The sequence below is a fragment of the Mesocricetus auratus genome, unplaced genomic scaffold (genome assembly GCF_017639785.1).
Source record: "Mesocricetus auratus isolate SY011 unplaced genomic scaffold, BCM_Maur_2.0 Super-Scaffold_100004, whole genome shotgun sequence".
NCBI classification, from domain to species: domain Eukaryota; kingdom Metazoa; phylum Chordata; class Mammalia; order Rodentia; family Cricetidae; genus Mesocricetus; species Mesocricetus auratus.
This window is the reverse complement of record NW_024429189.1, coordinates 80,685,090-80,712,768: the sequence shown is the minus strand read 5'-3', so window position 1 is coordinate 80,712,768 and position 27,679 is coordinate 80,685,090. Positions and strand designations below refer to the sequence as shown.

The following is a 27,679-nucleotide window of genomic DNA, read 5'->3' as shown; positions in this document are numbered from 1 at the left end:
CTCTGTATTGTTTTGGAGGCTGTCCTGGAACTTGCTCTGTACACCAGGCTGGCCTTGAACTCACATAGATCCACCTGCCTCTGCCTCCCGATTATTAAGATTATTTTTTTACCTTTTACATATGATAGAACATGTAGCACTTATCTTCCTGTATCTGGCTTATTTTTTAACATAATATCCATTCGTTTCATCCATTTCCCTGCAAATGGATATTTCATTGTGTTTATGGCCATCTTTTCTTTATCCATTCCTTTGTTGTTTAGTTTCTTGGTTGATTCTATTTCACTACTGTTGTGAATAATTCAATAATAAACATGAACATGCAGTGACCTCTGATAGACTGGCTTCATATTGGGATAGCTGGATTACATGGTAGATCTATTTTTAGTTTTTAAGGAGCTTCCACTCTGTTCTCCATCATGGTTATCATTTACATTCCTACTGCCTTAGTTAGGGTTTCTATTGCTGTAAAGAGACACTATGACCATTGCAACTCTTATAAAGAAAACTTTAAAATGGGGTGGCTTGCTTACAGTTTCAGAGGTTCAGTCCACCATCATCATGACTGGGAGCATGTCAGCGTACAGGCAGATACAGTAGAGAGGTAGCTGAAGGCAACAGGAAGTCAACTGACTTTCACACTGAGTGAAACTTGAGAAAACAACCTCAAAGCCTGCCCCCACAGTGACACACTTCCTCCAACAAAGCCATGTCAACTCCATCAAAGCCACACCTCCTATAAGAATATGGGGGCCAATTATATTCAAACCACCACATCCAATCATAAATATACTGTAAACCAATCATAAATATACTGTGTGTGAGTGTAGGCACATGCATGCACGTACCTGCATGTATGTTACATTTCTGTAGAGAACCTTGCCTAATACACCTCAGCAAGGAACAACTAGAGAATTCAGTGTCCATAGACTAAAGACCAAGATTGTAGAGTTAGATTTTCCTTTATTTCTCCAAGAAGAAACTGACCTAAGTAATTTCATAAAATGAGAAATACAAGTTTACAATATGGGGCTTAACCAGGAATTCAGTGATAATTACTATGATCTTATACCATATGGTATTTGTTTCTAATCTAAACTGCGTTTTCTGAAATCTCAGTTAGAAAGCACTTTTCAAACCATTGTGAGTCTCCCCTCAAGTTGAAGGGAACTTATTTTAAAACTCTTCACATCTTACAGTAAAGGTTAGTCACATTTCCTATTGTATCCTTTACCCTGGACTATCAATCCCATTATGTTATAATAACTAGTTTGATTTTAATGCGTTGAAGGGAACTCCTTCACCAAAATTCAGTATAAGCCAGTATAAAAAGAAAAGTGTAGGTTGGTAGAGATGAAGGAATCAACAGGAGGAACCTGACTGATGTTCAGTCCAAATATAAATCACAATAAGAATGATGTAAACAATAAAATTATCTCCAGACTTGAAGAGAATTGAATGTGGCCCACATAACCAAACATTGACTGCAGTCCTCCCACGCTGGATGGAAGCCTCTGTCAGTGAATTCTCGCAGAGGAGAATGAGTGGACACCCCTGCAGACATGAGCCCTGAGTGAAAAACACATTGTTCTCATTTAACCACCAAGACTGTGGTTGTAACTCCATCATTTCACCTGGTCTTAGTTCATCTTCATGTTGAGTTACTCAATCAACTAACTCAAAATTCTTTTTTTGCTTTGGGGTTGTGAAGATATTTTATAACAGATGAGGAATGCACCCAGAATAAGTAATATTGGACACAATTTTTATTTTAGTTAAGGACGTTTTTCAGGTTATCCAAGGTTATAAATTAACAGAAATGGAAGTCATATTACTCTTTGAAAGTGGAGATAGTTATATCTTTCTTTGTCATATGAATGGAATAGCAAGTTGTTCTGAAGTAACTCTATCTGTATCTTGTTGGTTTAACATTAAGTATGAATCGAAGAAAACAAAAATGAAGGGTTTCATCCAGTTAACTTTGCTTTGGCTTGTGGGCAAAGTTTCCTTATCTCTCTGGCTCATATAGGATTGATTATGTTGCCATCTAAAAAGAATCACATCAATGAGACATAATATACATGCTACACAAGTCACCCGCTTAGAGTATATGGTTCAAACTTGGTGGTATAACCATCAACTTATCATGTTTTGAACACATTTATCACTTCAGAAAGAAACTCTGCATTCTGGCTGCTGCTATTCTAAACCCACATCCAGAAGGACTTTGGTGGCATGATTTGGCTGCATATGTTCTGTGATATTTAATCTTGGTTGCCAATTTGATATGATCTATAATCAAATAGAAGACACATCTCTGGGCATGTGGAGGATTTTCCCAGAGATGTTTAACTGATGTGTGAAGACCCACCCTGAATGTGGGTGGTACTATCTCAAAGAGGGCGGGAAGTATATTTAGCTGTCACACTCTTAGATGGACAAGGGCCCTCTGACTCTGACTAGAATCTTCAGGTTTTGGAAGTGTCCTGTTTCTGAGTTCTGTTTGATCACATGGCCACAAGCGGGAGTGACTCAATTTTCTCTCCACCTTGCCCAAGGAGGCCAGTGCAGGATGTCAGACCACAGCATTAGCTATAAACTTAACAGTTTTCACGGCTGAAAATTTTCTAAAGGACACTCATCTCTACTGTATCTACATTGCCTCTTTACCTCCCATATTACCTCAGTTCAGATTTGTAACTTTATTGAGAAAATGTACCCTTGTAACCCATTCCATGGACTGGGCTTCTTTTTGTTAGTTTCTAGTGTCTAGTATGGGTGTTGCCTTGTTGTAGGGTAACTCCATTTAACTCTTTGCGCATGTGTGTATGAGCTTTTGATTGGATTTAAGTCCCACTCCACAAGATGAAACCCATACCTGGCACAGTGAATGGGACAGACATGCCATGGGCCCTAGGAGAGGACCTACGACTATTATATTATTAAACTGACATAGTACCAAAACAACTCCTGAATGAAATATTACACCCATGTGTCAAAGCATCAGTCAAGTCTCATCTGAGAAGCTTCTTTTTGTAGTAAATGGTGATTAACACAGAGACCCACAGATAGCCAAGCTACAGAGAATAAGAGAGTGCAAAATTATCAGCATTAAATGAAGCATTTGTACCCCATCTCTTCCTCACAAGGCAATTGCCAGCTATGGGGAGAAAGAGAGACAATTTCTTCTCTGAGTATAGCCCCTGATAAGTTGATCATGCTTCAGTGAAAGACCACACATCTAAAAAACATTTAGGGAGCACAAATTGGTCTTGATGGATTTTAAAAATAAAAATGGCACAAAACCCGGGTGTGTAGGAAAGGGGATGGAACTGCAAAGAGTTGAAGGAGGGTGAATATGATCAAAAGACACTGTGCAAAGCTCAGTGAAGTAATAAAAACTAAAATGAAAGCCTTTACAGATGTACCTATTTAGGGCACATGACTCAATGACTTCAAACATCGGTATATACCCAATAATCACCACCAAAATCAAAATATAGCACCTCCCAAATTGCTTCCTATTCCAAAACCAATCCTCTCTACCTCAGCATTGGGAACTCCTTTATGTCACTATAGTTAGTTCTGTCTGACTTAGAGGTTCACAGTGGTCATCATTAACACATCATGTTCACTAATCCATGTCTTTTTTGTCTCTGCTACTAGGTTCTGCTTTTTAAATTAGTTTTCCAGCACAATGTCTAAAACTGAGTCTGCTGGGAGGATGGATTCCAAAATGTTATCAGTCTTCAATTAAAAAAAAGATGGAGACATCTAAACATTTACAGGCAATAATAATGCTTTACCATGAGATGTGACCAATAGGAGTCTCTTGTCTCAGTTGTGTTGTTTTTCCAGTACCCGTCTTTCCCATAATCAATAGTAAAGACAGCCTGAAGGAGGAAAGAAGTCATGAGAAAATTTAGCTTCCTTTGCCTTGGGGCAAAACGTGGTTTGAGTGAACGAATTGAAATAGTCTCATCTAGTTGTGATGCTTTGAAACTTTGAACTTTTAGCTTTGTACATGAAGAAACTTGCACACTCATATCCTGGATACAGGAAGGAGATCGATTGTGCCATATCTTCACTTCTAAAATACACTTGGCACATGAATGTCCTGTCAGCAATGTCATAACAGTTCAGCTAATTTTTAGTAAATGTCTGTCCATCTATCATATAATCAAAGCTTGAATCGTGTAACAGCCTTTCTCCAAGGTTGTTTACAGCTTCTGAACTGGCGTTTCTCCTTCATGCACAGGGGGCATGGCCGCCCTTGCTCAGCATCCGGGCTGTGCTGAAAGGCAAGCTGAGGCATTGCACACAGTTTCTCTCACTGGCTTTGCATGCTTGTATGTTCAGTTTGGCAATGCGTGTATCTCCCCTCAGCTGAAGTTCCAAATCTCTCTCTCTCAACTATCTAGGACACATGAGAATTAACCTACTCATGTAGATTACAGAGCCCCAGCCCTCATTAACCTTAATAGTGAAGGAAATACAGCTTTTGCAATTGAAAGAATGGCAATGCCCCCCTCAGCAAAATAATATTTATGAGTGGAAGGAGGAGTTTATTCAATGTATGTGTGTTTTCAGTTACTAAATATTCCACACAAATATATAATGTATAAAATATATAAAATACGTTATATGCAAAGTCCTGGATTTGTGACCTATAAAATAGTTTAAAACTCAAAGGTTATTTTATAGTGTATGAAGATGCTATTCTGTATTTCCTTGATGTGTGTTGAATCCTTGATGTTGGCAAATTCTCAAGTTTTTCCCCAACAGGAAGTTGGTTGCCATTTGCTGTAGGGCAGAAGGTTCCTCCATACTTTATTCTTAAGTACCAAAGTTAAATGTATCCAGTGCTTTCTTTTAGACATCAGACTTGTCTGTACTCTGCTAGCATCATCTGACCTTTGCTACAATGGGATTTAAGTGTTGAACAAATCTCAGCATGCTTTGTCACTTCCCTTTGGTGGATGACACTTTTGTCAATGGCACTGGCTAGTGGGGCTATCATCATAAAGGGAAAGAGGAAAAGGAAGAGAGAGCACAGGGTATAAATTCACAACCTGGGCAAGTTGGAGAAATGAACACAGACAGGAAATGAACTCCACATTAGCGAAGCTAAGAAGGCCAGAGAGGAGGGGTAGTTTCACAGAAGTTGTGCTCTTTCCAGGAACGAATGGACGGAAATAAGGGCAGTGGCTCCTCACTCACAGAACTGGCAGCTTGTGAAGGAAGCACGCACTTTTAGCCAATCCCTGATGACGTCTGCTCCCAAGAGGAGGGCCTGACCTTTCAAAAAAGGGAGGCAAGAATTTCATGACTGATTTTTCTCCTTCATCCCTCTCTCTAAAACTACTTTTCTCTTGACACAGACTAATACACCAGAAGATTTGACTAATGATTTATTTTTTCAAATTGCAACTTTCAAATTTTGAGACATAACCAGTGAACACATCTTGGGGTCAGTCACATACATTCCAACACCATCTTAAATATTAACCAAGCACCAAGCAGGGCCGAGAGTAACAAAATATATAGTGAAAGTAAATGTTTTATGGAGCACTGTTCTCTCTCCCCCCCCCTCTCACACACACACACAAACACACACACACACACACACACACACAAAGTAACAACAACATAAGCTGCCTTTTTGGTAAAGAGCTTGAAAACAAACTGGTATATAGTAGTAAATTTTGAGATCTTCCTTAAAAGCAATTTTATCAAAAAACTATTTAGACATATATAAAGTAGCTATAGTAGTAAAATAGACCCTGCTTGTATCTTCACCAAATCTTCTTCATCTCTCCCAATAGTTTATAATAATTATGATTTCTTGATTCCATCCTACCAAAGGCAGACCAGGTTTCTATGACAACGGTAGAAACACTTCCTGATGGTTCAGAGTTTGACTCTTTAGACAGGTGAGAGTTTTTCCTGAAGGCATCAGAAAACCACTGAAGAAAGAAAGGTGAGAAGGGAGTCAGACAAGCCTCAGGTAGGCCGAGGTCAGCTTAACCCAGTCTCTACCTTCTGTGAAAGAGGCAGTCGAGTCATCTGGTTTAGTTTGAAAGTTGCCCATTCTGGTTCCCCACACGTCATCCCATCTAAGCAATGGATTCAAAGAACAGAGAAAGGAGGAACTGTGTAGGAAGTGAGAAAAATCTAGACTGAGTCTTATCTTTCAGTAGGTGAAGGAACTGACCTCTCAGGATTGGCACTGGGTTAACCAAGAAAGCCTTCTGTTTATGAAAACTAGAAGTCTTTTACCAGTGCTGGGAATATACTCAACACAAGAAAGTCAAGAGTGTCACTCAGAGCCCCTGACAGTCTCAGCAGAGAATCAGGAATGGACAAGTTTCCTTTCCATTCAGCAGTTCACTTGCTAGAGTCAGACAGGTGAACGGGCAGAGGATTCACCTGTTTCCCTAGAACTATTTCAACCAACAGTGGCCTTACCAATATTGTCCTTTCTGTGTCTTCACAGTCTGTTCTAGAAAACAATGCATGGGATATTTGATGAATGACTCGAGGTGTTTTTCAGAAGTTATATAGAGAACTTGGTCATCATTTCATGAAGGTCTGTTACATATGTGGTATAGAAGTAGATTTAAAGTAGGAAGTAGACTCTTACAGAATAAAAACTAAAGTGAATTAAACACAGACTTCACAGTGCTGAAAAATCATTAGTGCTAGTGATCAAACATGTGAAACTCAAGATGAGTCCTGCCCACACCAGGTAAACATGCAAAAACTGGTGCTATCTCAAAATTCCTCTTAACATTTTGAACAATACTTTTACTGTTCCCACTTCCTCTTCCTTGCTTTTTAAGTCTTCCTTTTTCCAACTTCAAAAAATAAATCAGAAGCCATAAAAAGAAATTTCAACAGCGTCATAGTTACCCTCAGCTGTCAACTTGACACACCCGAAAAGAAAAAAAACCTCAATGGAGAAATTCCCTTCTTTGGATTGATCAGCAGGTTTGTCTGTAGGGGGCTTTCTAGATAGTTATTGGTGTAGAAGAGTCTAGCAAACTGTGGGCAGCATCATCTCTGGACAGTTAGGTCTGGGGTGCAATCTAGTAGGCAACACTCATCTATCATTATTGTATCAAGCTACTACACTGAGCTCGTGCCTCACGAGGGATCGATGATAAACTGTAATCTGTAACCCAAATACACTATTTCCTCCACACATTGTTTTTGGTCAATGTTTTATCACAACAAAAGTGAACTAGGACAACTGGGTTTCACACCAATGTGCAGGTTCATCTTTCTGTGGTAAAGAGCTCTGCCCAGACCTGGTATTCTATTTTGGTTGCCGATTTCATCCTCTTTTTCATTGCCAGAACTTTCCTCTTTTTTCTATATCTCACCCTTTCCAGTTCAACACGGTTTTCACTGGATTCTGCTAACACTTCTCTTGTACTGGAAGGTCTTGCTGATTCTTAGAGTGTTTTTCTCACATTTCTCATTGTGTTTGAGTTATCCAGTCCCTCTACTTTATCGGTGTTCTCTTCCACTTTACGCTTTCTGTTGATGAGGACTCGAATTGGACTTTTGATTTTATTTACTGAATTCTTTTGTTTCAAGTTTTCATGTCAGTTTAGGTTTTCTTCAGAAATAATATCTGTTTTTAAATTCTACTTTTATATATTGAATTATTTATATTTCTTCAGCTTTTTGAGTTTTCATGGTCTTTGTTAAAGCATTTATTCATATCCTTTCTGGGTACCTCATATATATTTATAATTGCTATTTTGAATAATTGTCCTGGAAGAGACATGTTGCCTTGGTTATTCGTGTTGTTTGTGTTTTTGCAGTGGGACCTAGACATCTTGAGTTAGGTGATGGTAGTGATGTTTGTATGGATATTTATTCCACTTTTATTGGATATCTGTTTGCTGTTATCACAGTTTGTCAGGCTTTGGACCAGCTGAATGGTGCATGGAGTTCAGTCTTAGGGTCACTCTGTGCAGACGTGTGGATGGGTTAACAGAAGCAGTAGGTCCTCACTAGGATAGATGTCACCTTTGAGCTGTGTGCAGACTTCCCACAGAGCCCTCCACAAACTATCAGATATCTGTGGAAGGTTCACAGTGTTCTACAGGGGGCTGTGGTCAGGATAGGTCTTTAGAGGTGTTTCCTAGGGGAGGTGCCTGGGGTTCAGCTAGATCATTAGACAACAGAGCTGAGATCTTGGAGGAAGAAGGCAGTGAGTGCTACCTCGGTGGGGTTCATGGAACTCATGTGGTCAGAGAGCTTTGCTCAGTTGTCATAGCTTACTGTTGCCTCCTGCAGAAACACTCTTAGCTGGATTCACTCTTCATTTTCCATTTTCCTCTCAACTCCAGCATTTCTGTGCCCTTGCAGGGTCAGCATTTGTTTATCAGTCATGAGGAAACTTCTCAGCACCAAGAATATACCATGCTGAATTCCTTCCCTAAAATTCATTGACCAACATTCCCGGTTTTAATTCCCACCTTTGTGTTTCAAACTTTCATATTCATCAGCCTTCTTGGATCTTTTTTTAAATATCTCAAGGGCACTGTTATTTCAACCTGTCCAAAACCAAATTCATAATCTTCTTCATAAGCTTGGTCACATTCAGGCCTCCTCGCCTCTATAAATGGTAACTGTCCATTGTGCTATGCATGGGACTCATCTTGCTGTCTTTTTCTCACAGATAGTCACCTGTTCTTCCCATTGTCCTTACAGATACTCTAAATTCTGTCAGTGAATTTTATCTCCTCCTTCTGTTTTCTTTCTTTACTTCCCCAGGCCTAGACTGATGTAGAAGATTACCATAATTCCCCTCTGTTCTGAGGCAGAATAGATAAGAGAAATTAAGGGGATATGGGAAGAGAGCATGAGAATGGTCTGGCTTGGTTGTCCTGAAAAATGGGCTCAAAAAATTTAATTTGCCTATGAAGACAGTATATGTTCCTAAAAACTGGTAAGTAAGCTGTGTTTGCTTAGGGCTGAGGTGGGGAAAGGTTCAGGCTCGTCCCTGTATTCCTAAATCTATCCCTCGTAAGTCCACCTTATGGCTTTGTTCACAAAGAGAATTCCTTAACTTTTAACCTGTATGTAAACTACACTCTTCAAGCAATGTTGAGGAGAGAAATGTTTCTCAGCAACCTTTAGGTGTAACTTAAATGTCACCAAAACCTTGTATATACACATGATAAACAAACCTACTGTGACACTCTGGAGAACCTCACATCATCTGGTCATGATCTCTGTCTCAGTCTCTGTGTTTCTCTCTTCTGTCTCTGTCTTTCCCTGTTTCTCTCTGCATCTCTGTCTCCCTCTGTGTATCTCTCTCGCCCTCCCTCTTTCCCTCCCTCTCACTCACTATTTAATAACTGTGTTCATAAGAGCTATATTAAAAATGTCTTTTAATAAATCTCCAAGTCTGCTTTGTATGAGCTCATCTTAGGAATCTTTTCTGTGGTGGAGCAGGAGTCCTGGTTACGACTGAATGCAGGTGCCCCAGGGAAGAAGGGACACTTTAGTACTGTGGAGGATGGAGTGGAGCTGCGTCTCCATTCCTATCACAGGTGATATTCTCTATTGCCCCTGCAGTCTCTCCTGCCCTCCCTACATCCTTTATGAGGAATGACTTGAAACTGTAGCTTTGTTTAATCTTCCCCTACTACCCTCGTCAGTGCCATGCTGCTCCTGTGGTCTATGAAAGCCTGTCTTCTCTTCTAGCCCCACCTCTCTCCTTTGTCCCCCGCCCCAGCCCTGGCTCTCCCTGTCCCTGTCTTCTTCAGCATTCCAACACACACACACACACACACACACACACACACACACACACACACACACCACACACACACACGCACACACACATCCTGCAGCCAGATTGTTGTTCCTGGTGCTCTGTGCATCCTGAAAGCTTCCTCTCTGTACCATTCTCTACCCTTCCCCTCTTCCTGGACATAGATGACAATAGTTTACATTTTGTGAATGACTATTTTGTTGACATTCACTTCTTTTCCCACTAGTTTCACAAAGGCAAAAGCTTTGTCTGTTTCTCTTTATTGTGCCATCTTCAATATTTGTCAGCATCTGCCAAACAACAGATGCTTCATAAAACAACAACAACTACAACAGGAGTTGCTTCTTACTCTTTACCCCTCTTCTTTCCGGCACTACAGTGTGATTGGAGGCTGGTCTTCAAATATGTGTGTCTGTATCTTCCATTCACTTTACTGAATACCCAGATACCTACTGCTAACTCTCCACATATAAAACAGTTATTGTTTTCCGCTGAACATTTTTTACAAGAGTTGTATTTACTTACCATCCAGTGTCTTGTGAGCCTACTCTGCATTTAGTTTCACTTATCTATTTTTAAAAGTACACATGTATCATTTTCATCCACTTTGATTACTAAATCATATGCCATCATGAGTAAATCACAATATCCTGATACTTCCATAGTCAATATTTTTTATATTTTATTTAATGCACTTTTTATGATGCTGGGGATAACTCAGTTCTGTCCTAATGACCAACACTCTCAGCTTATTGTTGTTGATCTTTTGGATTACTGAACTAGTTTGTTAACAGGGCCTGACTATGAAGCCAATGGTACTAAGCTCATTACATAGCCCAGGCTGACTTTGAACTCAAGATCTTCTTGTCTCAGATTGATAGAGGAATGCATGTGCATTCCAGAATACATAGCTTTAGCATACTGTTTGTTTGATTTTCCCCTTTGCTGACTTTTGGGGATATAACATGTTTGTCATTTTTAGCCATCCAAATTTACATTCTGGATGGATTAGATATGAATTATTGCCCTCAAATTCATGTGCTGAAGGCTTGGTCTTCAGTGTTTAGAGGTGAGGATGTATGGGAATGATTGGATCATGAGCCCTTTGACTTAACCAATGGATTGATCTGTTGATGAATTCATAACAGATGGTGTTCTTATGAATCGGTGGAAATCAGAAGATGGGAAGAAGGAGGTGGCTAGAAATGTCCTGGAAAGTTGTGTCTTATTCCTGGTCCCTCACCGTTCTTCTCTGCTTCCTGGATGTTGAGGTGCAGCCTTCATCAGCCATGCCCTTCTCCCCTGATGTTTCTGACTTGCCACAGGCCTAAAAGCACTGGGGGCAACTGGCATAGACTGAAACCCTTTCTTTTTTAAGTTGTTTCTTTCAAGTATTTTGTCATGAAAACAAAACAACAGCCTTAACACTTAATACACACAGGTGCTGAACCCTAACTCCCTGCATAGTGGCATTTGGAGCTAGGACCTTACAGTGCATTTGTAATTTGATGAAATCCTGAAGATAGGTCATCATTGTGGGATTCATGCTGCTTTAATTTAAAGACAGCTTCTAACTCACACCCCTACTGCTCTTTTTTATTTCCTGGGTCCTGCTCTTTCCCTTTCCCCACACTTCCCACCATAAGAGGATGCAACAAGAAGAGAAGAAAGCTAACTGTAAGCTAAGAAAAGAGTGTTGTCTAAGAACTGAACTGGCAGCCTGCATTAATGTGAGAAATCAATATCTGCTCTTTAAGTCACCTAATACACCCAGTGCACATGCAGCTACAGGAAACAATGATGCTAATTATTATTATTATTATTATTGCTACTGGGTTTTTTTGTTTTTGTTTTTGTTTTTGTTTTGGTTTTGGTTTTTCGAGACAGGGTTTCTCTGTGGCTTTGGAGGCTGTCCTGGAACTCACTCTGTAGACCAGGCTGGCCTCGAACTCACAGAGATCCGCCTGCCTCTGCCTCCCGAGTGCTGGGATTAAAGGCGTGCGCCACCAACGCCCGGCTTATTGCTACTGTTTTTGAGACAGTGTTTCTCTGTGTAAAAGCTCTAGATGTCCTGAAACTTGCTTTGTATACCAGGCTGACCTTGAACTCACAGAGATCCACCTGCCTCTGCCTCTGGAGTGATGGGATTGAAGGTGTGTACCACCACCCAGTGATGCTGACTCTAACTGAACCAATGTTCTCTTTTTTTTCTTCTTTCTTTTCTGTTTTCTGTAAGTCTAAAGGTTTGCATTGTGTTTCTATTCTTTTCGTGCTTGCCCTAAAGGGTTTCATGCATGTTTGTTGACAATCTAAAATTCTGTGCTTCCCTGGCCATGCTTGTCCCCACTTTTCTTTCATGACCTTTCTATCCACATTAACACAGGTAGTAGATAATTTTGAAAATCAAGGATACATTCTTCCCCTCGTAATCTGATCAGGGTTTACTTCATTTCTTCATATCTCTGTGTACCCCTTTCAGTGACATTTTCTAATAGGAAATCTTTTCTGTTATTTGTATGACACAAATAACCCTGTATTTCTGTCTCCCTTCATGAATATGTGGGTCTGTAGAGGCACAGAACTCATATCTGTAGGAAAAGACTGACTATAGTTTTCTTTATGTACTTTCATATCCCAATTCATTTATGCTGAATATTATTTGTATTTCTAAACTTGAAAACATTAGGATATGATAGAAAATGAAATACTTTAACCATTAGTTTATCAAATCAATACTGTATCATTGTGTATTCTGACCATGTTTCTCTGAAGTCTTCTTCAAGAGAACCATTTTGCATGATGATGTTACCATGGCACCACACAAGTAGCCCCTTCCTTAAGCTGTTAAAGGAAGCATCCTACTATTCTGAGCTCAAGTTTCAGCTGCCCTAGTCTGCATTTTAGAGCACAACTTCCCTGAAAATGTGCTTTAAATGCTATCTTCTACTTGACATTAGAAATTCTCCTTCCCATGATGGGATGTGGCGTCTGCCTTCATGGAAGGCAGAGTGAGAGTGTAAGACGTCCTGGGCAGCACTCACTGGCTTGGGGAGGATGGCTGTGTGCTCTCTGCTTTCGTAACAGATGTGAGTGTGGGCTGCAGTGGGGCTACATGAATGAAGTCCAGCGTATCCCCTAGGTTTCCTCCGGAGCTACCAGATTTCAAAGCCCACAGGGAAAATCAGATTTCTAAGGAAACTGCAGTCAGTCACTGTCTCAGAGGTTCTGGTAGTTGGTTAATAGAAGAAACCTGGTTTCTGTTTACACAGAACTTCAGTGAATCAATTCATCCAGGCTGTCCTTTTATTTCTAGCACACTGTGTTTGGGTTCTTGTTTTCTCTTCGTCTTAGCTTTAAATTGTTTTCAAATCCTATGACAACCAATCCTATAGATTGTATATAGTCTAAATTAACTTTTCCCAATAATTATAGCCAAGAGATTCCTTTAAGAGAAGAAAAGGTATCAAATCACCGCTGTTATCAGAACCCACCTGATAGTGTGCCTCCAAACTGGCCAGGAGAAATTCATCACAGCACAGGCACTAGACCTTATATGTAGCAGGTATTTCACACAGGTGCATTGTTTTTTGTTTTTTTTTTCACTTGCTTCATTACATTTAGGCTTCCCTTACTAGAGAATACCGATGAGTGTGTCAATTGTAAGAAGAAAATGCTGAGACTTCTATTAATAGGGGAGAGAACACATGTATTTACTCCCATTCCCTTCAGAAATCACAACAGTTCCAATAGCAAAACAATTTTAAGAAGGCATAAAACCCACTGGGCATTGGTGGCACATGCCTTTAATCCCAACACTTGGGAGGCAGAGGCAGGAGGATCTCTGTGAGTTCGAGGCCAGCCTGAGTTCCAGGACAGCCTCCAAAACAATACAGAGAAACTCTGTCTCGAAAAACCAAAAAAAAAAAAAAAAAAAGCATAAAACCCTACGATCAAAGAGAAAAGAAGACTGCACGGTTGACAGACAGCTAATTATGACTGACAGTTATCTGTAGAAATAGCTGCAGGAATAATAAGAATAAAAATGGAGCTAAGAGCAGGACTAAAATCATCCTCTATCCTCAGCTCTCAGAATGTTAGAATCTAAGCCTGTACTTTCTAAGAAGGAGAATTCCTAGCTGAAGACTCTCATCAGGCCAAGAGAAGGATAAACAGTATGGTCTTGGGATCCCTGATACAGTGGTCCAATGAACTAAGCAGGATAGTTGTTGCTATGAGGAGGTATTGTGTGCATTGTTGGACAGTAGGGGTCATATCTGGTCTCTACTCTCCAAACAACACTACCATCTCCCAGTGTTGGAACCACCCCAGTGTCTTTCCTCTGACTGAGAACCATGGCTTTATACTGAAACCCAAAGCCTGCAGGTTCTATTCATGCATGTTTCCAGCCAGTTTCTTAATGCTTTATTAACTTTTAGACATGAGTTGACAAGCAGATACCTGAGAAGTAAAGTCATTAATGTAAAATATAGAGTTCAAAGTAAACTTAAAATAGTTTTGGAGGCAGAAAAGACTGCAGCAAAAGGTAAACAAACTTCAAAGTTATCGTTCTCATGGCAGGCAACATGACTCATCTGGTAGACCACTTGTACAGCATGAGGACCTGAGTTCAGATCCAGAGCATCCATGTAAAAAGTCAGGTATGGATGACATGTACCTATAATCACAGTGCTGGTGATTGGTGATATGGCAGTGGGATTCCCAGGGCTTACTGTCTAGACAGTGCAGTCAAATCAGTGAATTCCAGGTTTAGTGAGAGACCCTGTCTTAAAACGAGGTCAATTCTGAGGAAGATACCTATGTGGCCTCTGGCTTTCATATACATGCGGGCACGTGTGTGTGTGTGTGTGTGTGCGCGCACGCGCATACACACACACACACACACACACCACATGCATAAGAAAGAAAAGGAAAACAATTCTCCATAGGAAGGAGATAGTTGGTGCAAATGAATTCTTAGAAATTAACACTGTGATTACAGAAAAAGAATAATGCAACAAAAATAGAAGAAAAATGAGGAAATTTCCAAGAAATCAGAGCAAAGAGATGTGGAATTAAAGAAAACACAAAAATCAGCAGGTTGGATCAGTCAAGATTCATGTGACAAATCCTAGGAGGAAACAACAAAATACGAGAAAGTGAAGATGTATAAGAAACCATCAAAAATAAGCCGCAGGCTCTTTCCCCGAATGGAGGCAAGAGAGATTTTCTTTTAATTGAAATGACTCTCTAGGTTTCTAGCTTCATTGATAAAACAGATGACTCACACTAAAGGATGTCATTGTGAAATTGTAGAACAGAAGAGACAAAGAGAAGATTAAAAAGCATTTGAGGAAAAATTTGTAACTGGGCTTCTATAAACCTAACTCTCAGGAGGCCGAACCAGTAGGACTACAAGCTTCCAAGCTTGCAAGCCCAGCCTGGGCAACTTTGTGAGATTCCGTCTCAAAATAAAATGCAGAGGGAGGGTAGAGGATGTAACCAGTGGTAGAATGCTTGCCTGATACACCTGAGGACCTTGCTCTGAGATATGTATGATTAATCCTATGGCTTCGTGCAACTGAACAAAATAAACACTGCATTATTTGGGGTTGTGGTTTGGGGCTTAGCCATTTCCCAGCTGTAAGATTTAAGCAGGTCACTTAATCTCTCTAAATCCCAGGTTGATAATCTGTAAAATCAAGAATTTTATTCACTAAACTAACACGAGCATGTCCCTGTGCCCTGGTGGATTCTAAAGGCACAATCCTTCACTTCAAATCCAAGGATAAAAGTGACCAGGTAGTAATGATGGGTAGTGCCCAGCTAGTAATCTTCTTTTTTGTAAGTTTGAGAATTCAGCCCATGTGCTGTTCATATTTAGGATGAATCTTCCCACTCCATTTAAACTAATCCATGAAATTCTCACAGAAATGCTCAGGGTGATTCTAAATCCTGTCAAGTTGATAAGAGGCAAAAAGTATCAGAGACTTGCATTTATGGAGCACTTCCTATGTAGTAAGCAATATGTCATGTACTCAACCCAGTTATATTATTGGCCTTCTAACTGGAGAAAATTAGTGCTCAAAAAAGCAAAGTCATTTAGCTCTAGAAATAACTGCATAGCAGGATTTAGGCTCAAATATATCAAGTTCATATGTTATTCTCTCTTTCAAAACAGACACCCCCTAAAGGGTACTAGACCCTAGGAAGAGAATAAGCTCACCAAAGGTTCCTGGAAAACGCAGTGCCTGGGGGAAGGATATGTGGATTTTATTGGCCATGGAGAATTCTGGACACACAAAATCTCTTTCTCTTCCATCCATGTCTTAGTGCTGTCTTACTTATGAAGCTTTACCAAGTAAATGTTTAAGCATCTATTTCATGCCAGGGACTGTTCTAGGCACTGAAGTACATAAAAGTAAAATGAAAGCAGGACAAAAGAAATAAAATACAATTGTACATCAGAGAAGCTTGTAGTGTAGTAGTGAGAGGTGTTGTTGTAGACCATGGGAAGTGATATGCTAGGAAGCGAGGGCTGGAGAAAGGTGGGAGCAGGGGAGACTTCTCTGATCTGCATCACAACTGAACCTAGAGGAGCAGGCCTGGTAAGGAGGCAGCTGCAGGTGAGTGAGACAGGATCAGACAGGATGTCTTGAGCCATAAACACCATGGCTAATTAGGGGGACAACAGCTATCTTAGTCCAGTCAGAGAATAGAAGGGGATCTGTAAGAGATGAAATTGAGCAGACCTACAAAAGGCACATTATAGGAAGATTCGAGTCCTAGAGAGTTTGGGTTCTTAAATTGTATGTTAATATGGAAAGAAAAGCAGTATGAAGAGTACATTAGAAGGAAGGCAGGAAGCACAGAGGTCAGCAAGGAGGCTATGGAAAAATGATAAGTGACCTGAACCAGGTAGGTAGTGATAGAGATGATGAAAGACAGATGGATCTAAGCATATACAAAAGCACTTAGCTCCCAACCACGCCTGCTCTATTTTTGTTACGATTTCTGCCTAGATCTTCATCACAGGACCTGCTCTGAAACTTGAGAGAGTAGAGCAGAACCATCTGCAGAATCAGTGCGTTTCATTGTGTGTTCTCATTAATGCCATAGACCACACTAAAGTTATAGCACAGAAAGAGGTTTAGGGACAATGAGCCAGAGACTGCCAGAGGAAAAAGTTAGGGATGGGCATTCTTGGCAGAGGTGGCACATGACAATGTGGGAAAGAATAATACATCAGTTTTGAAGTTATATGAAGCTCTGTAGAAGAGTGAAGGCAATGTGGAAACAGGACAGATGAGTAGACAAGAGAGGTAGGTATGGGCCAAATTCTAAGAAACTCCCTATGTATAACTACTTACAGGGTTGCAAGGACTACTGGAGAATGGTGGATAGTTTGTCCAGAGCTTACATAGAAATGCCATTCCATTAGTAACATGAAAGAGAGTTCAGGAGATAGATGGGCAGGCACTTTGGGAGGGCCTGTATCAAGTAAGCTATGAAGAAGAAGGGAAAAGGAGAAGACAGTGCTTGTAGAGATACTTAGGGGATAAATAGGTCATCATGGCTTGATGGATTGTTGAAAAAACATGAATGAAATTCTTGGTCCTAGTTTGAGGAGTTAGGTTATATTTTTAAGTCAGTCTTTCATAAAAAGTAAGTAAGAATGGTAGTGATTCAATCAGGGTACCCCAGAAATCAGGTGACTCAGTTGTGATTTCTGATGAAAGTTTTCCATGAATGAAATATGTACAATAGTTAACAAGGGATATATGCCCAGACACCCAAGGTGTAACAACAGTGGGAAGATGTTACTACCTAATGGTTTGAAGGCACAGGGAGAAAAATAAAATTGTAAGAATGTTGGGAGATTCCAAGGGCGTGGCAGAAACTGTAGCCACAAAGATTCACTGGAAACATCACAAAGCAGGAGGGAGTCACCGCTTGACCTTCTATCCTTTTATTTTTTGCCAGGACACCGTACTGGTCAAACCTGAATGCAGTATCAAAGAAGTCATCAGTAAAGATGAGCATCCCATAGTGTAGTGCCGAACACATAATGGGAAGAAGAGGATCTGGAGGACAAGCAAATAGGGGAGGATTTTAAAAGAAAATAATTAATCCTGTCAATATTTTGACATCTAGATGTCTGTGAGTGAATATATGAAGCTCAGCGGTGTTCTCAGCTGTAGATATATCTTTGGGTATCATTGCCAAGTTTAGTGATGTCCAATCCTTCCTTCTCAAGGATTCATAGGAGAATTAGATATGCTAATGATCCTTTAAAAGTGCTTGGGGATTAAGTACGCATCTTGTATTCCACTGAGAAATTACAACAATGCCTGTAGTGTATACATTTCAGTAGGAGTATGGGAGCTTGTATATTTCTTCAATAGTTGGCAAGATGAATGAAGTACTGTCTAAGAGGATGTAAAGAAAGCGACAAGCCATCTCTGTGGTTTCTTTGTGTGACAGGAGTCTTGCTCTACTGCCCAGGCTGGCTGTGAAGCCCAAATTATCCTGAATGTTAAATTGCAGGCATCACCACAATGATCCATCCAACCTTCTTTTAACACAGAATGAGCTCTCCGAATCTTTGTCATATCCAAAGTCCTCTAATCCCCCCCCACACATATAAACTTCTACTTTTGAGGTAATTTATTTTTCCATATATATATATATAATCAATTTGAATATAATCCTGGGAATGAGATGCAATTTAGTGATTAAATGTTTACCTAGAAACAGTGTGTGTTTAATGTGCCTATGTGTATGTGTACTCTTATAGACCTGTGTCATGTTGGAGATGGAATTAAGGGTTTGGGTACTCTACCGCTGAGCCCTATAGCTAACTGGAATATACTTTGAATGAAATTGAAACCTATTCAGAAAAATTTTACTCATTCATCAGAAAAACCTTCCCTAGTGCATCAGCAACCACGCATTTGACAGTGTGAAGTGCCCTAGACTACACTGTGGCTCTCCATGCACCTGGGAGGTCATGTGACAGTACTGCCTGCTGCTACTATAGTTTAGGCACTTGCTGACTCATGATTGCGATTTTTCTCTGGAGATGGTGAAAGTATTTATAAGTATCCTCAGTAATGGCAAACTCATCCTCTGAAGAGAAGATTGATTTTGCAAATAGCCAGAAGCCATTGGGTATTAATGGCCAGCATGAAGAAACTTCCCTGCTTCTAACTCACAGTAGTAGAAGGAAATTGGATCCAGCCTCACAGTTGCCAGCTATGCAATGCAGGGGCAAGTCAATTTTTAAAAAATATCTTTAGTAGTTCAGAATTAGTAGTTCAGAACCTACTAATGAAAATATATTTGGGTAACCAAGCTGGCTCATATAACCTGTAGTAAAGAAACAAGGTGGTTATTTTAAGTGATAAGAGTTTTATCTGCCAGCAAGGAGCTTGAAGACAGCCCCCAAACAGGAAGCTCAGAAACACTCAAGTTATGGCACCATGCTTGGAGCAAGTGTGTGCTTTGCTAAAGATACAATTTTCATTTTTATCTTTAGGATTTTTTGTTAATAGCAGTGTTAGTCCTACTTGGTGGCTCAACTCTTTAGTCCTATATGATAGTTGCTCCATCTTTAAATAAATCTCAAGATTTACCAAGTATTAGCATCTCAGCCCATTTCTTACTGTTAAGATCCCCACTCTCTACCTAGACTTTACTCTAGACTTTGATGACTTATAGAATAGAGGCAAACTTGCACTTTATTTGGAGGCATAGAAGGAGAGAGAGAAAGAACACAGATGCCTGACCTCTTTAATTGGGCTGGCCATTCTTACTGTGTCTTTGAATTTATGGCAGAGAGCTGTCTTCAACAATTTGTTTACAGTGGGTAAAGATGAACAAGTTTGAATGAGGCATCACAATGGGTAATTGCTGCTAAGGTTTATCCACGTGTGGTTTATGTTGGCCATTATAATGAGGGCCTATTTGCTTCCTATATGATTAATAACATTACAGATCTGGGATGTTTTCTGAGAAGTTATCTGACTCATTTACTTGGCGATAGATGTAATCCTTTGCTAGATCTAGAGATGTGTTTCTTTGGTGTAAACATAGAGTTTAAAGGAAGACAGATACGTGCATGAGGATACACACTGAGTCTAACCAGCTGGATCTGCCATAACAGTATCCCACTCTTTCCTTGACTCTATTTTTGCCTTCTCTGTTGTGATCAGAATGTAAAATGCCCTGCATACAATTGCATGCTTGAACATTTGCAGAAGACACTATTTGGGAAAGTTATGAAAACTTTGGGAGGTGTAGCCTTACTGTGGGAACTTTGGGAGGCATAGTAGTCACTGATTTAGGATGGGGTAGCATTTTATAGCTAAGTACCACTTTCCATTCATTCTCTGTTTCCTACTGAGTGCAAAGTGACCATCCAGCCTAAGAATCCTGCCATCATGTCTCTGTCAGCATAAGAGTATTGCCTCAAAGTTTAAACAAAAAATAAACATGCCCTCCTTAATTGACTTCTTGTCAGCTTTTTGAGCACAGAAAAAATTACATCTCTCTATCCAAATCTTATTGTAATGTAAATAGAGTGTGCCAATAAATAGAGTGTGCCACTGGATTTTAATAAACAAACCTAACTCTATCTGGAGAGATGGCTCAGAGATTAAGAACACTTGCTACTTTTACAGAAGAGCCAAGCGATTCCCAGAACCCACTTGGGGTACCTCGCAATCTCCCGTGACTTCAGCTTCAAGGCATCAGACACCCTCTTATGATCTCTGAGGGTGGTACACTCACATGCACATACCCACACAGACACATACATATACACATAAATACTTTTTAATCTTAAGGAATAAACTTAATTGTATCCCTCCTTTCTTACATGCCTTCAAATGGTGTGTATGACTATTAAGAAAGACACGAAAGTTTCTTCAGCCTAGCATATTAAGTTCTGCTTTAATTGATGCCTACCTGTTTCCCCAGCCTTGTCTCAAGCCTCTTTCTGCTTTGCTCAGGCATGGAGACCACTTAGTTCTTTGAATATGCTGGTGTATCTTATCTGAGGCCTGTTCTGTCCTAGTCTCCAGCTCAGAATGCTGCTTTCCCGCTGTTTCACTTGAGTTTCACTTACTGCCCCTTTATATCTCAACTATACAGAGTATCTTTCATCACCCAACCCTTTCTCACAGGGTTGGTCAGCCTCTCCCTGCTCCGTTATACATCATGGACTGTATATCTCAAAGTTATCACTTAAAAGTTTGTTTGTTTTTTTAAGCCACAGTTTTAAACTTAAGTTTTGGCATTTGAGATTATTTGATTTTTTACTATTTGACTAAAATGCAAATGTCTCTCCTACTGGATTTTAAATTCAATGAAGTCACATACCATGTTGCTTTGCTCACTATGCTCTCCTCCTGGAACACAGGCAGCAATGAATAAGTCTCACTGAACAAAGTATGAATGAGAGGGTCAGAGATCTGCACGTGCAGAGATCAAGAACTAGTGATTTGGGAGAATGTGGTTGAGTTGATGAATACAGACACATAATAGATATTAGTGAACATCTGACTTTTTAAAAAAATATGCTTCTGACAAGTGGGGGATAGGAAAGAAGGTTATTAGTTAATAGAGTGAATACGACACTATTTGTTCATTCAGTCACCTCCCATTCATTTTTGTTCATTCTGATGCCTACTCAACCAAACAACTGCACAGAAATGCAATCCAGGCATGTGCCCCTCTGATTATCCTATCTTAGAGATATGAGAGAAATCACAGAGCAAAGGGACTAGCTCAGTTGCTTGGTGGTCCCTCTTTTACACCAGATGGAACAAGCTGATCAGTAATGTAAACTACATTTTGGACATTTTAAAATGGAGTTACACTTTTGATTGAAGTTTCTAGCCTATGGTTGCTAGGCAGCAAAATTATAATTTTATTATCAGCAGCAACATATTTGATTTATTTTCTTACCTTAGTGAGCAACAATTCCACCTCTGCATGAAACAGAATAACTTAATTGTTGACTTTGTGGCAGAAACAGTAATGCTGGAGAAGAAAATTCATGGACTGTTCTTGTGCTCTGAATAAAAGATGTAATCGGATGCAATCATTTCATTAATACACACATGGCCCTGTAATGGAAATACTGGGGACCAGATGGCCAGGAGTGGACTGAGATGAAATGAGATGGGTGTTTTCAGTTTAGCAACTAACTACTTAGCCTGTGTGGATTATATTAAGTACTTACAGAACCACATGAACACATTTCAGAATGAAATTCTGGCTTTGTGTCGAGCAGCAGCCATTCCTATCCTGAGGAAAAAGCCCACTTCACTGAGCTTGTTAAAAGCTATCGCTACTCTGCAGTTAGTAGTGTACATTATTGCAGTAGGGCTCAAATTTGACTGCATATTGGAGTCAGAATAAGCTAAATTTTTTTCTTTTGAAAATAGGAATGCATATATTTCACTTCCAGGAATGCTGATTTAATTGGTCCGGAGGACAGCTCAGACATTGCTGGATTTTAAAGCTCCTTGGTAATTTTAAGATGCAGTAAATATAGGAATCATTGCATTTGTCTAATTCCCTATTTTCACAAGTTGGGCCCTTTAGGGATCAATATAGGAAGCAAGTGCTTATGTGGTATATCATTTGGAAAGGCTTGGTTATCCCCTGCTTCCAAATAGCTATTTACTTCTTAAAGCATAGCATTTGAAAAACTACCTTGAAATGTTCATTTCTTTGGATGAAGGTTTTACAACTTCTTAAATAAGGATAAAGCCTCCGAGAGGGATAATACATTAAGTGGTTATCAGTTATTAACACCCCGTGTGTGTTATTTTATCAGATTACTTTCCTTTGTGGTGGTGGAGTAAGGCGTGGGAGTGAGTGAAGTGCAGTAATGGAGGAGTCAATGACAGGGTATGGATTCAAGGTGAGTCCTACGTATGAAGTATTTGTACGTCTATAATCAGGGTAGAAACATGAGTATATACCAAGTGTTTCAAGCTTCCTAATGCTGCAACTCTTTAATACAACTCCTCATGTTGTGGTGACCCCCAACCACAGAATTATTTCAATGCTACTTCATAGCTGTAATTTTGCTGTTATGAATTGTAAGATAAATATCTGTTATGCAGAATATCTGATATGTGACCTCCAAAGGGGTCATGACCCATGGGTTGAGAACCACTGAATTAGACTGAACATGGAATGACTGGCAAGCGAGAATGGTCCCACTCTAGTCTTATTCAGATGCAGAAACAAGAGACTCTCTATAGCAGTCTTTGCTGTGGGTACCTAAGAGAGAGAGCAGCAGTCAAGCTGGTTGTCAAAAACAACCTTTGAAAAAACAATGACCAGTCTCTAGAATCCTGACAAAACAGATGTTGGCTGAACTTCCGGAAGTCAAGAAGCAGGCAACCAGTAGAGTTAACGTGGTACTTGAACATAAGCTCCAGCTTTTAGAGATGTCTCCCCTTGGGGACTCATTCCAATCCCATCTTACAATATCGGGAGCTTATCTAAGGCAGCAGGAAGAACTCAGCTCTTGGGTCTGACTTTCAGCATCACACTCTGGTGTAAAAGAAGCAAGGGCAGGGTGCACATGACAACCAAAAGATATTCTCCCAGTTTTACAATTTCTCAAGGGCAGGCCCTACCCACATGTATTTCCCCTGTAATTTCCTCATCTCTTTTATACAGACTGGAAACTCAGCAGGAAGCCTAGCTATATCCTGCGTGGCTGGGGCTCTGGGTGGACAGTGACAAAGAGATCGTGGAGAGGCGGGTACCCAGACGCCAGGATGACTCTTTGGCACTGTAGCTGAATAACTTCTGAATAGCTTTGACTTAAAAGAAATCTCTTCCCGTGGGTCTAATGAGCCTCCCTGGGAAGCTCCCAGTGTGAATGGGAATCACGACTTGACATAAACGGGAAAGATTATGTGTCAGCGGGGCTGATTTGATTCTTAATGGAGTGTTAATTTATTTGCTGTGATTTCACACATCTGCTTTGGCCACAATGCCATATTACGTTAATCCCTGAGATATTACTATATATTTTCTATATACCTTGCACAGGGAATGTGGAACTTGTACATGTGATTTTTTTAAAGGAATACCTACTCTTTTATTCAGAAGACTAGCAGGAAGAAGACCATCAGTTAGAAACATGATTTCTTGGGGCTCAGTCACAGTTTGGAATTTCTGCTCAGGAGATGGCAACAGATTCTGGCCATATTTAGGACTGTTTATGATCAGTAGGTTGAACAGCTTTATTCCCCTTTGAGACAGTAAATTTTGTGCATTTTTCAAGGCGATCATTTCCCTAAAATCTGGGCTGAGATTTAAACATATGGAAGAGACACAAAAGATAAAAAGGGAGACATAGAGTAAATTTCATTTCCAATTTATATTCCTGTAAGTCTCCTAAACAGGTTAGGTTTATCCCTTCAGAAGAAAATTTGATGTTTTCATTGGTGAATAGATGCTTGTAGGCCACTGAGGGAAGTGAATCTCAGTCAACTCTGTTTCTGAATGAAGTGTAAAGGACTTTGACCTGGAGACCAATCCAAAACAGAATGGAGTCTCTCCCCATCACACAAATCCCAGGAGACTGCAGATGTTGGTGCTTCCCAGGAGAAATGTATCCAAGGCTCTGATCAGCTTTCCAAGGCCACCTTGCTGATGCTGATGCTGCAGGCTAAGCTTTGCTGCTGCAGCATTCCCTGGGTTAGTTTAGCAAGTGCCAGGACCACAGTGAAGAGGAAAGAGTGGAGAAGAGAGCAGCAAGAAGGCTTTCCCCTTTGTAATCCAGGCTACCCCTAATGTGTTAAGATCCCCACATGGCAAATGGACCACCTTTCCTCTATGTCTTAAATGTAATTATACCATAGAGGAGAACTGAGATCACCTCCAATCAGGGGGCATGTAGCTCTCCTAGGTCACAAGCACTAGATAGCCTGAGTGTCTTCACCATACTCCTCCAACAAATGCTTGATCTCCACAATGCTAAAGACACCATGGAAAGCATCATGAGGAATACATGTCCTCTGTCCTTCCAATAGCATTATGATCCAGTAAAGCAGAGGTCAAAACTATGGAGTTCCAGTGAGGTCTCACTTACCAGATATTTGAAGTCAAGTTGGTAACAGGCTCATGTGGAACCTGTGGTTGAATAAAATGAGGTTTTAGCATATTTAAAGATAAGAACACACCCAGACACAACCACGTAGTAAAATGTATCATTATTGGTAACTCTACAATCCATTCCTGAGTCAGAACAGTCAACCCACACTCTTTGCTAGTCTCAGAAGCTTTCCTTCTAGATGAGACAATGCTTTTCCTACTTGGTTAATGGGCATTGCTATTTGCTAAGATAGGGATTTACAAAGTGAACAAACCAGAAGTCACTGTGATTTAGACACTCACAGGTACATATGTCTCTATGATCAGAACCACTTTAAAGGTCACAGTCTTCACCATTTTACATTATGTCAATCTTCCCAAAGACTCTGAACACCACACTTCCAGGTGTATGCTAAAGAAACAATGAGCATGAATTATGCACTCTGTTCCCTAAGGATTTATGGTTCAGGAAGAGAACCAAAGCCAAGAGATCCCCCTGTGCAGCCCCATGAACTTTCACTTACCCAGTCACAGATAGGCCTGTTTTCAGAGCTGTGAAGAACGGGGGTGAGATTTCCTTATTTCCAGGATTCATTCCTATACTAGCAAATATGGAAAGTAAAAGTTCTCTAGATTTCAAGTGACAAGAGCTTGTTAGCAACTCCAAAACTTCACCCTTACTTCCATAGACTTTAATTTAGCAATTGGATGTGGGAAGTAGGTGTCTGTGTTCTTTACCTACCCAGGTGGCCTGCTGAACACTAAGATTAATATTATATGTTCTATATTTGATTTCCATCTTATGCCTTTGCTTTAGTGTTGTACAATGAGCTTCAAATTAGAATTAATGGGAGGAACTTTGCAGTTGACTTAATTAAGTAGCTTCAATCAGAGGGGAATTGAGAAGTCAGAATTTAGCCAGATGAAATAATGCCTCGGGGAAGCTCAGAGATGTCCAGCTGTATACAGAACCTCTTTATATGTTATGAAGAACAATCAAGGCAAATTATTCATTGAAAACGGGGTAGATTGGGCTGAAAAGAGGAAATGAAACATAGATATATTAAACAACTTCTGCATGATTTCTGAAAATAAAAATAGTTAAAGGTTGGATCTTCTCTGGGTTTTGTAGTCCCAATCTTTGCAGTGGAATTTGCATTTTCTTTCTAGACATCATTTCTACACCTCTTGCACATATTCTTTTGACAGGATTTTGACCTCTGAAAAAACAAAAGTTTGAAATTTAAAATCATGAAATTTAAAGTGATGAATATTTTAAGGTTGCTTTTGTCCCATGGAGGCCTCTTACTGTCTATAATTTCAGTTTTCTAATTTTTTTCATATAGTTCCACAGAAATTAGAGTTTGTGCTTTTTCTATTTATTGCAGTGCAGCTGACAACTAAAATTTTAATAAATATAATAAAACAGTTGTTTTTAAAATATGGTGTTAAGAATAAGTTTTTGTAGCCTTAAAAGCAAACTACTCAGTATATCATAGGTTCTACATAGAAGCACACTGAGTATTTATATATCAGTGGTACATGTGTGTCTTCTATGTGTCATATTGAAGCATAGTAAAAATAGTAAACTGATGATTAACCATTCAGTTATAACTTAGTGAATGAAATTTGCATTAGACTCACTATAAAGATTTGGCAAGACATAAGCACAGAAGATGATTTTGCATTATACAACTTATTAGGGGGCATTTAATGGCAGTTAAACAGATTGCCCTTGGTAGTTCCTCATTCATTTTCTCTCTACAATTTTTACTTCAATAATGTCTGCCATAGATGGAGCAAATATATGGACTCCAGGGACCAAACAGAAAACCTGGGAATGTGCATCACATTTGAGATGAGGGAATCACCATCCCATCTGTTAGCCAACTGGAAAGATTTCTTTCTGCCTCCATTCTCATACATATTTTTCTGCCAAGAGGGTGAAGCCACCCCTGCTTTAACAATAGCATTCCCTTTATACCCTATTTCTCCATCTTTGTGGACTCCTTTACTGCCATCCATGAAGATCTGCTTCCTCGGGCTACAAGTGTCAGCTCCAAGAAACAACCTTGGTGCAGTCATCAGACACTCAAGCTTGTGCTCCATCTGTAAGCATAATGCATGTAGAAGGGCTTCCTCCGCACCCTTCCTCCCAGTCTCAGGGCTACTAGATACCAACGATTCAGTTGTTCTAGAGTCAAAGTGCATCCTAGTCCAGCTTATATAATGCACATATGTGTGTGCTCCCTGTGGGTAATTAAGGCTGCATTATATTCCTAAGACCCCGCTAACAATCTTTCCCCTGTCAGATTTTTGTAAGGATGTAAAGTCCCTACTCATTGTGCTTTTGGTATTTATATGAAACACTCCCAACTTTGAGGTCTCCTAAAACTGACCCTAAGCTAATTAGCAGCCTGGTGTGATTGTTTCAATTTTCCTGGGACCAATTAAGTAGGTGCTGTAGATGAAACTAACAACAAAATGTAAATTTAAAAACTGATTCTAGAATCATTGAGAGAGGGAGAAAAGCAAATGCTGAATAAGGAGAGTCGGGGGTGGAGTGAGATTGTGAGTTGCTGTTTCAGCTAGATGAATACTGGGTCTCCTTAAATTCAGCCTGGACTGTACTAACCTGGAGAGGACCCCCTGTTCCCATCGGTTACGTGCAAATAAAAACACAGGCTCCTAATCTGTGCAGGGAGAAATGAGAACTCATCGTGGCCAGTCCACTGGCTAGCAGCTAGGCACCTGTTT

General features: G+C 40.0%; 1 long non-coding RNA gene across 5 annotated transcripts; it reads right to left on the bottom strand.

Moving 5' to 3' along the window:
- On the bottom strand, positions 1–27,633 carry LOC121140472. Of its 5 annotated transcripts, none has more exons than XR_005877320.1 (4): positions 24,921–27,633; positions 5,073–5,966; positions 3,807–3,893; positions 1–1,569 (listed from the first exon to the last, which is right to left on the bottom strand). It is a non-coding gene; the product is annotated as an uncharacterized LOC121140472 (long non-coding RNA). The 5 variants fall into 5 exon arrangements; XR_005877319.1 differs by lacking the exon at positions 1–1,569 and adding an exon at positions 1,749–2,047; XR_005877317.1 differs by having other exon boundaries at positions 3,807–5,966.
- Positions 27,634–27,679: the final 46 nt, after the last annotated feature.